Source organism: Leptonychotes weddellii, chromosome 2, assembly GCF_054177405.1.
Source record: "Leptonychotes weddellii isolate Sample4059 chromosome 2, ASM5417740v2, whole genome shotgun sequence".
Classification (NCBI taxonomy): Eukaryota; Metazoa; Chordata; class Mammalia; order Carnivora; family Phocidae; genus Leptonychotes; species Leptonychotes weddellii.
The window spans coordinates 49865294-49879017 of NC_138370.1; the positions used below are offsets into that span (position 1 = coordinate 49865294).

The 13724-nt window shown below is 39.1% G+C and overlaps 1 protein-coding gene across 1 annotated transcript in view; it reads left to right on the forward strand.

The window, feature by feature from the left end:
* The window catches only part of SH3RF1 (SH3 domain containing ring finger 1), a 172219-nt gene that overhangs the window by 68519 nt on the left and 89976 nt on the right, over positions 1-13724 (forward strand). The gene's annotated exons all lie outside the window — the stretch shown is intronic.

The following is a 13724-nucleotide window of genomic DNA, read 5'->3' on the forward strand; positions in this document are numbered from 1 at the left end:
AAAATACATTAAATAATGTTCATAACAGAGCCATTCATAATAACTAAAACCTGTAAAGAACTCCAATGTTCACCAAGATTAGATGGACAAATTGTATATTCATACAGTAGAATATACATCAATGAAAAGGAATGAACTAACAGTTACATGTAACCACCTGGGTAAATTTCACAAACATGGAGCAAAAGAAGCTGGGCATAAAAGAATACAAGACTGCACAATTCACTTAAATAGCGTCTTAAAAAGACAAAATGGAACCACAGTGTCAAAGGATGCATACTTAGGCAAAAGGATGGTGGTTGCCTTTTGGGAAAGGGAGGAGCTAGTTATTAGTAGGATCATGAGGGAGGCTTCTAGGTTCTGGCAAGTTCTATATCTTGACCCTGGTAATAGTTACGTGAGTGTTTTTCCTTTGTGATAAATCTGAATTGCACATTTTGTTTTGTGCATGTTTCTGTGAATATTTCACACAAAAAATGTTAAAATGAATACTTATACAATTTTCAAACCATACAGAAGAAATTTTAGATGAAGAACTATTTTAACTTCCTGTTATCCAGGCGTGTGTCTGTCACTGTTTGTCTCTCTTTAAAAAAATATTTTGGAGGGCACCTGGGTGGCTCAGTTGGTTAAGCAACTGCCTTCGGCTCAGGTCATGATCCTGGAGTCCCAGGATCGAGTCCCGCATCGGGCTCCCTGCTCGGCAGGGAGTCTGCTTCTCCCTCTGACTCTCCTCCTTCTCATGTGCTCTCTCTCATTCTCTCTCTCTCAAATAAATAAATAAAATCTTTAAAAAAAAATATATTTTGGAGGTCCTCTTGGTATAGTTTTTTAGCAGCTCTCATGCTAGCCATCAGGAGCATGCTAGTCCCCTTTTACAACTCTGGCCCAAATATGAACACAATCCCTCTTGGTGTTAGCATAGCTGAAAAAAAGATTTTACCAAATATCCAAGGAAGAAAAGGCAGAAAAAATATGAGTAATAACAAAGGAATATAAACCTGAAAAACAGTCTCTTTTGTTCACATTTTGAATCTAACAACAGCTAATTTATTCCCAAAGCTCATAGAACCTGTCCTTTTCCATCGCTGAGAGAGTGTCTATTAACTTCTAAATAGAGACCTCATATTCCGTTCCAGTTCCTCGGCCAATGGACCTCTTCTTCAGGTGACTGGCAGGGCTACGAGGTGAGACCCTTCTTCCTCATTGTATCGATGGAGTGATGCAGTCCCTGACAGGGTTTACACTGTAATAATTACTCAGCCATGCAGTGAGCCAAGCATCCTTAGTAATAGGGCAAAGTCTCCTTATTTGTCCCAGAGGGAACAATTTTGGAATGACAGTTTTAACTTGCAGACTTAATATCTGTATATATTGAAGTAGAACATAATAGCCCTGGAATAGCTACAGGCACTTATTTATGTTTAAAAGAAAAAATATGCCTCGAATCTCTGGGGGTGGAGTCCTTGCGCTTTGTCTGTTGGAGGCTGACACATCTGCAGTGTTCTGCTGAAACTTAAAACTTAAACCTAAACTTAGCTGGGGGGAGGGGAGAAGAGGAAAAAGGGGCTGACATGCACTGAGTATAGCCAACTTCTGTAGATTTGGTTCTTTGCATGCTACCACTCCCCCTTTCAGCCCCACAGTGCTCAAACGAAGAAAGTGAACATCAGGGAAGTCAGGCAGCTTGCCTAAGAGCAAACAGCTAAGCATGGTGGAGCAGGTCCCAAAGCTTGTTCTTTTCCTGTGCATCCTACCTTCTTTAACAATGTAGGGAAATACTGATTTTCTTTTTAACCTAGGGTATTGCACTAATGACCCTGGAAACAAAAAATTTGTGAAAATCTGTAAAAGAACCTCTGGAAGGAGATAGCAATAATGTACTTGCCTTCATACCCAGTTCTTTCCTTGCCCTAATGCCAACCTTATTTGGGTTTTCATGTCCAGAGCTGTGATGAGGAATAAGAAAAAATTCATGCTAACTCACCATGACTTCTGCTCTGTGTGGCCCCACATGGCACCCACCGAAATGTATTACCAGATCTTTAAAAGAGAGTGTTTTAATGGGACTAAAATAGTAACAAAATACTAACACTAGGGGGTGATGACTTTACTGCTTTATGACTGACTTATTTGACTAATTGCAGAGAGGTCCTTTCTGAATTGATATAAATAGTTTGGGAATTGCCTTCACTGTTGTGATACAGGTTTGCTTTGTTCTGGGGGCACTTCAATGTAGCATCAATAACAAGAGAATGGTAAAAACCACAATGTGTTCATCTTAGACATTTAAAAAGCTTCTACCTGAACTGGTACGAGTCTCTTCACAGTAACTGTATAAGCCAAAGCTATCTTTACAAGAATGAGACTGGTATTTGTATCCCCAGAAATTTTCATTTTCAGTGTGTATATGCGTGTGTGTGTGTGTGTGTGTATTTTTTCTTTTCCACTGTAGCTCACTTCTTAAAAATGTCAAGGTGATTACATAGTTTCATTGAAAAAGTCAGTTACAACTGGTACATTGATAAACTATTTCCTTAGTGATGCAACCACCAAAATATTGGAGAAGAAAGAGCATGTGTTTAACACTCCCTGCTGAAAGCTTGAAGCACATACACAAAATTGAGATAGGGAGTATGGAAGAAATTACTTTGCCAATTTTGTCCACTTCTGCACAAAGCTTTTCATTTAAAATTTATTGAACTGTGGCAGGCAGGTTGAAATTATTAAATAAGCCAGAAAAGCGGTGAAGATTTTGAGTATGTCGATGTTTTTAGATGTGGGCTTTTATTCCGTCAGGTTTTCAGTGAATTATAATGATTACAACTACTTTTTCATTATTTTTTGTACCATAAATAAGGGAAGGGTTTTCAGAAATGATTAGAGAAAAACAGTGTATTGTTCTTCAGTAGTCATATTGTTAGAATAACAAGTTTGTACATTGCCTTTCATTTTTGTAGTTGGATTTCGCTCTTAACAGCAATCTAAGGGCAAAGAACTGCCTGAAGGTATGAACACCGGTGTTTACAATGAGAGTGATGAAGGAAGTGTGAAGATTGTGTTGTTAATACTAAGTAGGAATTTGCCCCCATGTTATATATCTTTGCTGCGTTAGTATTTCGCTTGAAGAATGAATAGTTGTGGGAAAGCTCCTTTTCTCTATCTAAGCATGCCTTTCAGCCAAAGATATTACATTAGTTTCCTAGGGCTACTGCAACAAGTTACCACAAACTGGGTAGCTTAAAACAACAATTTTCTTACAGTTCTGTAGGTAAGAAGTCTGAAATCAAGGTGTTGGCAGGGCCATGCTCCCTCAGAAGGCTCTTGGGGAGTATCTTTTCTTCTGTCTTCCTAGCTTCTGGTGATTGCCAGCAATCGGTGGTGTTTTTCCTCCTGCATCTTCCTTACTCCCAAGTCAGCCTCTGATATCACATAGCCTCCTTCCCTCTGTCTGTGTCTCACTGTGCCTTCACATGACCTTCATAGAAGCAGCCATTGGACTTAGAGCCCACAAGAATCCAGGATGACCTCATTTTAACAAATTACATCTGCAAAGACCCTATTTCCAAATAAGGTCATTTCTGAGGTTCCAGGTGGGCATGAAATTTTGGACTGTTTAACCCAATACAGGCATACCTCATTTTGCATTTCATTTTCCTGCAAGTCACAGATACTATATTTTTAATAAATGGAAGGTATGAGACAGCTCTGTGTTGAGCAAGCCCGTTGGTGTCATTTTTCCAACAGCATTTGCTCACTTTGCATCTGTGTATCACATTTTGGTAATTCTCACAATATTTCAAACATTTTCATTATTATTATGTTTGAATTGCTTCAAGCTCATGGTAAAACTTTAAAGGATAAGGAGTTGCTTCTTATGGATGAGCAAACAAAGTGGTTCCTTGAGATGGAGAACTACTGGTGAAGATGCTGTAAAGATTGTTGCAATGACAACAAAAGATTTAGACTGTTACATAAACTTACTTGGTAAAGCAATGGCAGGGTTTGAGAGGATTGACTCCAATTTGGAAAGTTCTCTGGGTAAAATGCTATCAGATAGCATTGCATGGTACAGAGAAATCATTCATGAAAGGCGGAGTCAATTGTTGCAGCAAAACTTCATTGTTGTCTTATTTTAAGAAATTGCCAGTCACCCCAGCCTTCAGCAACCACCAATCTGAACAGTCTGCAGCCATCGACATTGAGGCAAGACCCTCTAGCAGCAGGAGGATTAAGGCTTGCTGAAAACTCAGATGATGGTTAGCAATTTTTAGCAATAAAGTATTTTTTAAAGATTTTATTTATTAGAGAGCAAGTGAGAGAGAGAGCACGAGCCAGGGCGGGGGGCGGGGGGAGGAGGAGCGGAGGGAGAGGGAGAAGCAGACTCCCCACTGAACAGAAAGCCTGAGGACTCTGGAATCATGACCTGAGCCAAAGGCAGACGCTTAACCCACTCAGCCACCCAGGCGCCTCGCAATAAAGTCTTTTTAAATTAACGTATGTTCATCGTTTTTTAGATATAATGCTATTACATGATTAATAGACTATAGTATAGTGAAACATAGCTTTTATATGCACTAAAACCAGAAAGTTCATTTGACTGGCTTTACTGCAGTGCTTATTTTGTTGTGGTGGGCTGGAACCAAACCTGCAGTGTCTCCAAGGTATACCTGCACAGGTAACCTGCCTTATTTGTTCTGAAACATATTTACTTCATTTTACTTATATCTAGTATTAACTTGCTTAAAAATTTAATTTATGGGCGCCTGGGTGGCTCAGTCGGTTAAGCGACTGCCTTTGGCTCAGGTCATGATCCTGGAGTCCCGGGATCGAGTCCCGCATCGGGCTCCCTGCTCGGCAGGGAGTCTGCTTCTCCCTCTGACCCTCCTTCCTCTCATGCTCTCTGTTTCTCATTCTCTCTCTCAAATAAATAAATAAAATCTTTAAAAAAAAAATTTAGTTTATAGGGGCACCTGGGTGGCTCAGTCGTTAAGCGTCTGCCTTCGGCTCAGGTCAGGATCCCAGGGTCCTGGGATCGAGCCCCGCGTCGGGCTCCCTGCTTTGTGGGAAGCGTGCTTCTCCTTCTCCCACTCCCCCTGCTTGTGTTCCTGCTTTTGCTCTCTCTCTCTTTCTGTCAAATAAGTAAATAAAATCTTTAAAAAAAAATTTATAGTCTACAGATGCCTGATTAGATAACTAGTATTTTTTTTGAAGATTTATTTATTTATTTGAGTGAGAGAGCATGAGTGGGAGGGGCAGAGAGGGAGAGGGAGAGAGAGAATCCCAAGCAGACTCTGGCTCCGTGCGGAACCCCATGCAGGGCTCGATATCACAAACCTGAGATCATGACCTGAGCTGAAGCCAAGAGTTGGATGCTCAACTGACTGCGCCACCCAGGTGCCCCTAGATAATTATTGTTTTTAATAAGCTTTGACTACTTTGTTATACCTAAACACTGCTCTTGTGAGTTGCTTGTCGACTAGGAGGGAGAGAGAGATCGAGAGACTTGTTGTAGTAGATCTATATGAAACAAGCTCATTTAAATCTTTTAACCATAAACTAGAAAAATAGTTGCTAGTAGCCCTAATAGTTTAAAAAATATCAAAAACAATCCTTTTCTGTAAAGCAGAGATCTTGAGGTTTTATAGAGAATCTTAATTTACCTTGGAGTGGAGATGGTAGAAACTGAATTTAAAGGACAGATTCTTTTTTTTCCCCTTAAAATTTTTTTTTAAAATTCCAATATAGTTAACATACAGTGATATATTAGTTTATGGTGTACAATATAGTGATTCACCAACTCTATACATTACTCAGTGCTCATCATGATAAGTATACTCTTTCCCCTTCACCTGTTTCACCCATCACTGCATGAACCTCCCCTTTAGTAGCCACCAGTTCTCTGTAGATAAGCATCTGGTTTTTGGTTTGTGTGTTTTTTCTTTGTTGTCTGTTTCTTAAATTACACATATGAGTGAAATCATATAGTATTTGTCTTTCTTTGACTGATTTCATTAGCATTATACCCTCTAGACCTATCCATGTTGTTGAAAATGGCAAGATGGCTTCTTTTTTATGGCGGAGTAATATTCCTCTGGGTGTTTTTGTATGCATGTGTTTACCATATGTTCTTTATCCATTGGTCTATCAGTGGACATTTGGGCAGCCTCCATAATTTGCTGTTGTAAATACTGCAATAAACATAGGGGTGCACATATTTTTTTGAATTAGTGTTTTCATATTCTTTGGCCAAATACCCAGTAGTGGGATTACTGGATCATATGGTAGTTCTATTTTTAATTTTTTGAGGAACCTCCATACTGTTTTCCACAGTGGCTACTCCAGTTTGCATTTGTACCAACAGTGCATGAGGGTTCCTTTTTCTCCATATCCTCACCAACCTTTTCTTGTTTCTTCTGTTTTTTATTATAGACATTGTGACAGGTGTGAGGTGATACCTCATTGTCGTTTTGTTTTGCATTTCCCTGATATGGGGTGATGTAGAACATCTTTTCATGTATCTGTTGGCCATCTGGATGTCTTTGGAGAAATGTCTATTCATGTCTTCTGCCAATTTTTTTCTTTGTTTTTTTGGGTGTTGAGTTGTATAACTTCTTTATGTATTTTGGATACTAACCCTTTATAGGCTATGTCATTTGTAAATATCTTCTCCCATTCAGTAGGTTGTCTTTTAGTTTTGTTGGTTTTTCCTTTCCTGTGCAGAAGCTTTTTATTTTGATGTAGTCCCAATAGTTTGTTTTTGCTTTTGTGTCTCTTGCCTATGGAAACATATCTAGAAAAATGTTACTACAGCTGATGTCAAAGAAATTACTACCTGTGCTGTCTTCTAGGATTTTTATGGTTTGAGGTCTCACATTTAGGTCCTTAATCCATTTTGAGTTTATTTTTGTGTATGGTGTAAGAAAATGTTCCAGTTTCATTCTTCTTCTTTTTTTTTAAAGATTTATTTATTGAGAGAGAGAGAGAGAGAGTGCACACAAGTGGGGGGTGGGAGGAGCAGAGGGAGAGAGAATCCTCAAGCAGACTCCCTACACCCTGAGATCATGACCTGAGCTGAAATCAAGAGCCAGTCGCCCCCCATTTTCATTCTTTTACATGTTACCCAACACCATTTGTTGAAGAGACTGTCTTTGAAGGACAGATTCTTACTGATAGGATATTTTAATAGTCAAGAAAATGTTTGTATCTATGGACATATTTTTATTATTAACCTTGGTATTTTCTAAAGAATGTTTTGGAATATGTGAAGTAAAGGGATCCTTTTAAAACAGTAAGTGTAATTTTCATTATTTCATTATTTCATGCACCTAAAGGAAGATGATACTTTATAATGGAATCAGAAAAAAAAAAAGATTTGATTTAAACAAACATTTTATAGTCAGTCTTTGAGAAGAAATAACTTCAGTTTTATAAAGTGAGGTACCTAAACTGCCTAAACAAATTACTAACAGTAAGTTTGGGCACCTTTCAGCCACTACTCTAAAGTTAAATACTTAGAAAATAGCACAATCATTATTCATGTTGGAAGAGGGAATCATTTCTTTACTTGCAGTAAATTTTCTATATAACCTGCAGTGTTCTCTAAATCTTTTAGCTCTGTAACATTACTCTTACCTTAATAGTTAAATAAAATGACTTGAGCCCCCATCTCATACATTTTGGGAAGTCCATTGTCCACCCCAGTGTTTCTGAAGATCTTGGGGAGGTGGGCAGTGGAGAGTAACGGTGGAGGTGTATGTGCAGGAAGCTTGTGACGTGCATTTTTCTGGTCCCTGTAACCTTGGAATCCTGCTCCCTTTGGGTTCTGATTACTCTGTATACATACTTCTCAGCTGTGATTTGTTGCCCTTTCTCAGACCTTTTTGCCTTAACCAGGGGAAAAAAAGTCCCCCTCCCTCATCCTCAAAGCACAATTTGTCCAAACCTGTTGTGTAAAACAGATTCTACTGAACGCTTGGGTGGATAGAGGAGGCTGAATGAGGACATAGTTTAAAATGGACAATTTAACACCTTCAAGTTCCTATCGCTCCTAAAACCTACGGCTTGAGGCTGTGGCTGTGACATTGGCTCATCCCCCACCCCACCCCCTTCCTAGACCCATCTTTCCCCTACTCTGGGGCTTTATCCTGTCCTCCCGCTCCCCCCAAGTTCCCTCCTGGGTGAGCAGAGCCTGGGCAGCTGTCCAATTCTTCTTACCTAATTATGTAGAATAAGTCAACTCTTCTTTATCTCTCTTCTTTCCTGTCCACACCAGCTTTGAGGCTGGGTGTTAGCAGTTGGTAATCACTTTTTAACTAAAATATTTGCTTAAAAGAAAAGTATTTAACATTCCTTAATAGTAATTTTTTTCTGTGCAGCTAAAGAAATCAGCTGAGACTGCAATTCACTCTTAAAAATTTGAGAATTCTTTTCTTTCTCTCTACTATATTTAGACTATTTCAACAGTTTGAGAAAGAGTCCAAGGTTACCATTTCATCCTGCCATTCTTTCTCTCCTGGCAGTTGTCCCTGAATTCAGCTGTGGGCCCTCAGACTGCAGAGACTATCTTTCTTGTTCATCATTTTATTCTCAATTTCTAGTTCAGTGCTTGGCATGTGGTGGGTACCTAATAAATATTTGTGGGATGAAAGAACAACCTCTGTATACATAAGGAAGGAAATCTTGAAAATTCCCATTAAGTCTTGTTCCTTTCAATTAAAACCTCATCCTAGGAAATAGATAACACAAATAACATACTTGTAAGATATTTGGAATACAGAGGCTTTTTTCCTGGTGGTCTTGTGACATCACTATTTGAAACCTAAGGTGAGGCACAAAGAATTTGAGTCAGGAAAGTAAACTATCTTGGAGATAATCCTTCACATGTATCATCTTGTCCACTGTTGTCCGTTTTCTACTGCTGAGTCCAGTTTAGTTTTAGGTAATGCTATTCAAGTATAATTTAGATTATATACCCTAGGGCACAGACTTTGTCTTGACGTATTCCACGCACAGCCAATGTGCAAAAAATAACAAAACTCTCTTACCTCAGATGATTGGGAAGTTAGGAATCTTTTCTCTACTAGCCTTCTTCATACAGAGACAGGCATCTTCTTTTCAGTCTCATAGTAATTAGTGGTTGCTGCAGATTGCATTTAAAGGTCATGAGGTTTAGCTCTCTTCAGAATGTTACTACATTGTTAAACTTGAATGGCTCAAACGAGAAAGGATAGCTCTCCTCATGGGAGGCTCAGGAAAGTGAAGTAAGTTGTGATGAAGTGAGGTAGCCTGGATTCAAGCCCAGGTCTGACTGGCTTCACAGCCCATGTTGGTTACACGCTGCTCCATGGCTTCCCCATCTGGTTTTCTAGAATCTTCAAGCATGGAAGGTCAGATCTGCATTTTGATATGTGCCTGTGTGATATGCCCTGGTATTGTGGATGGAGTTAGAAACACCTTAAAATTTAGAGTTGAACAAAGTGTGTTGCTGTAAAGCATTCAGTAGATAATTTGCCTTGAAAATATAGACAATCCTGCAGGAGATCCTCCTGCTATATCAAATGGATTTCAGAGGTTGGGGATGTAGGTTCACAGCTTGCTGATGGGGTGCCCTTGAGGTCTGGTACCTTCTGTGAATGAATTTCTGTTAGTCACTAAGGATTGTTCATGCTCCCCAGTCTCCTTACTTCTACATCCCAGGTAACAGATTTAGGCAAAAAGAGTGACATAAACTATTACTGCTTTTTAAAAACAAACAAACCTTCCTGTTAGCCTTGCTGATGGAAACAGTCTGTCAGCTTTATCTTTGTAGTCTCATAAACTTCATGATTTTATGGAAATAACAAGTCTCTTTCCTACATTCCTATTATCTTAGCAAAGGCTTCCAACAAGCAGGCATGTTCTAACTCATTTGTTTCTTGTTGACATTTTTTTTAAAACTTCAGCAATTATTAAAAAGTCTTGAAAAAAAAACACTAACAGCCACCTTTCTTCTTTTATGATACAAAAAGCAATTATTTACATACTATTTCATAGTGTACTCTCTTTAAGAAAACAGAGTAAGCATCCTAATATCTGGACAGTGTATTGTTATTCTTCATCCTTGACCACTTTGCCTCCTTGAAGTCCTATTTAAAAACAAAAATTCAGGGCGCCTGGGTGGCTCAGTCGTTAAGTGTCTGCCTTCAGCTCAGGTCATGATCCCAGGGTCCTGGGATCGAGTCCCACATCAGGCTCCCTGCTCAGCAGGAAGCCTGCTTCTCCCTCTCCCACTCCCACTGCTTGTATTCCTGCTCTCGCTGTCTCTCTCTGTCAAATAAATAAATAAAATCTTTAAAAAAAAAAAATTCAGCTGAGTTAATTTAAAGATCATATTGGCTTTATTTAATGATTCACGAATGGGGCAGCATCCCATCTAGTAAATAGAAGCTCCACCACGGTATAGAAAAGGAAAAGTTTGTATAGGCAGAAAGAGGGTGGAAAAAGGAAATTATTAGCAAAGAATGCATTGTTTCAGGCAAAGTCACCCACCCTCCTAAGGGGAATTGAAAAGGTCTTTTGGGCAGATGACCCCACTGATGCTGACCAGGTAATCCCAGCTTGGCTGCTTAAAGGTTCCATTCCTGGGAGAAGTTGAAGCTGCAATTAGGTTAGGTATTAAATCTTAGTTTGCTGATGTGGGGCTTAGCACAGATGACTCCATTTTGGGCCTGTTGTCTCTTTGTAAAAAATTGCTCCCTTTTGTTCAGACTCAGCTTAACTGAGAGATGTGATCAAAATCTAAGGCAGTAGCACCACTCTCAGCTACTGTTCTGTAGTTCTTACAACTTTTGTTGATCCTTTGTGTGGTCTTCACAGGCCATGACATTTTTTGCTTAATCTCTGTGATAGGCCGTGACTTTAGGTTCACAATTTTTAAGTTGATCATTTTCTTCATTCGTTTTCTGACATTCCAGTTTTAGGGAGATCATTGCTTGACAGTTAGCAGCTGTGAACGTGCATTGAAACGTTTTGAGAGAATACAATGCACCTGGGAAATTACTATGATTATTATACGCAGGAGAATTCCTAGTGTTTGGAGTATACTTTGGATCCATGGTCCCGAAGACCCAAACCAATCAAAATCAAGTAAGTCATAGACAGGCTCCATTGAAGGAGTCCTCCTTTTAAGCCAAGTGGCTTGCTCACTGATCTTATGTGGCTGAGTTTCAATTTCTGCAGAAGTTTTAATCCAGGTGCAGTAGGTGGACCTCTTTGCTCAGCTAAAGGGTAGTTAGGGGCCATTCTGTTATCAAGAACAACTTTGGCCAGAGAGTCCAATGATTTTGATGGGGCAGCTATTGTCTCAGCAGTAGTTTCTGCAGTGTTTTCAAGAGTTAAGCAGAGGTTTCTAATCACAGCCTCATTTACATTTACTCCTAACCAGGGATATAGGGCTTTACCAAAGGAACTGAATCCTGAATCATAAAAGCCTTCTAGTAGATTCTTTCTGCCTTGACAATGTAAATTCAGGGGAGTTGACTAATGACCTGTAATAGTTAGGGGCACAGTTAGATAACCTAAGAGGCACTGCCCAGTTGTATGCCAGCCATCTTGGCATTCATAGGCCCAAGGAGAATGACAACCACCACAGACAAAGATAAATCCTGTCAGGGCACAAACTACTTCTATTAAGGTGGTACTTTTTTTTTTTATATTTTATTTATTTATTTGATAGAGGCAGACACAGCAAGAGAGGGAACACAAGCAAGGGGAGTGGGAGAGGGAGAAGCAGGCTTCCCGCCGAGCAGGGAGCCTGATGCGGGGCTCGATCCCAGGACCCTGGGATCATGACCTGAGCCGAAGGCAGAGGCTTAATGACAGCCACCCAGGCACCCCAAGGTGGTACTTTTAATGGACATATTGGAGTTTTTGATGACAAATCCAGCAGTCTGAAAGGCAAAGTTTCCCCATCTTAGCAGTGGCCTAAGAAGTCTGTATGACAGTATTATCTTTCCAGGTAATGTCAGAGTAAATGAAAGAAAGAAAAGAAGAAGGGGTTTTATGTTTAAAGTATGAAGTTTTGGGGTGCCTGGGTGGTTCAGTTAAGCATCTGCCTCCGGCTCAGATCATGATCCAGGGTCCTGGGATCGAGCCCCGTGCTGGGCTCCCTGCTCAGCGGGGAGTCTGATTCTCCCTCTCCCTCTGCCGCTCCCCCTTTTGTGTGCTCTCTCTCTGTTAAATAGATAAATAAAATCTTTAAAAAAAAATTATGAAGTTTTGACCTGGTATCTTGGCAGGAAGCAGTCTACCTCACTGTCAGCTACTTCTCTTCCTAGTCAATTCGATTTGGAGGTCTTCAGCTCTTGTACATGACCAGATGATAAATGGAGTCTTATTTATCTGTGAAATGTATACCTGAGGTTCAAGTCCCTGAAGTTTAGCTGCCATCTGGGTGGTAAGGAGGCTCTGGTGTAGTTCCAAGGAGATTGAAGGGCAGTCTTAGTTCTTAGTGATTCCAAATCAGAAGGCTGAGAGAGAATTGGAAACATTTGTTTGGTGAGTTGTAGCCAGGTATTTAAGGAAACTAGAAGAATTTAGGATCTAGTCCAGTTTATGGGTATATAGCAAAATCTCAAAGAATCTAATATAGACAAAGATACAAATATAATTTTTTTCTTTATAGTAATCCTCATTTTTCTCCCAAGGATAATCACAATAAAACTAATTTGTTTGCATTGTACTTGGCCTGGTTATTTACACAAGTATAGCAAGAGTAGTAATTGACCATGTAAGCCTCCTTTTATGATTGCTTTGTAAGCAAGAACCTTGTAAACAAGTTACCAGGCCAATTTTTTTAAAAAGGCTGTATTAGTTCTATAAAGTCAGACTTACTTCTTTAAAACTGTCTGGTCATATCTGAGTCTACACATCTCTCTCTCAAATACGATATTCTAGTCAAAGCCTTGGTGATATAAGCAATGTTTCCAATTGGGTTTTGTTACAAGGAGAACAGATTCTTACTGAACTTATGCAAATAACTAACTGTATTGCTATGGAAAGAATACTCAAGAGTTTCTGAATTCTGGAGGGATCAGGTAAGGAGAAAAAGTAAATATTTCATCTTTGTTCACAAAGGCATCTTTTACCAAAATGTTGATAGCTTAGGAAAAAGAGGAAAAGGTTTCCTAAGATCTGGAAAAACAAAATATTAGAGAATCAGAAATGTTTCAAACAATAAGTCCTAAAAATGATTATCTTCCCCTTCAATTTATTTAGTACCATGGAATTAATACTTGTTTGGCTTGAATCCAGTTTTTTCATTAGTTCTGGAAATTCTTATCCAGTTCAGTTTTATGATCTTAAAGTTATCAGAAACCATGTTCTAGGCTTTCTATCCATGAGTGTCCTTGAAGATGAAACACTTCTGCAAAAGTATTAGAGTGAAACAGTAACTGTAAGTAAATGACAAAAGACTTGACAATGGGTATGATTAAAGACCTGATGGAAAGTTCATTACAATGCAGCTGACAAAGCAATTTGGTTATTTCAGTGATAACACTGAATGGTAACATTTCAAGATACAAACTAGAATTACAAGTAACAACATATGAGGACATATCAGTTTCTTACAATTTCTGAAACACATATTAATAACATATCTACACAAATATAATCTAAGAAGGTTTATTATCACTTATTTGACAATGCTTCCCATGTAATTTAACAAACCAAATAAACCTAAT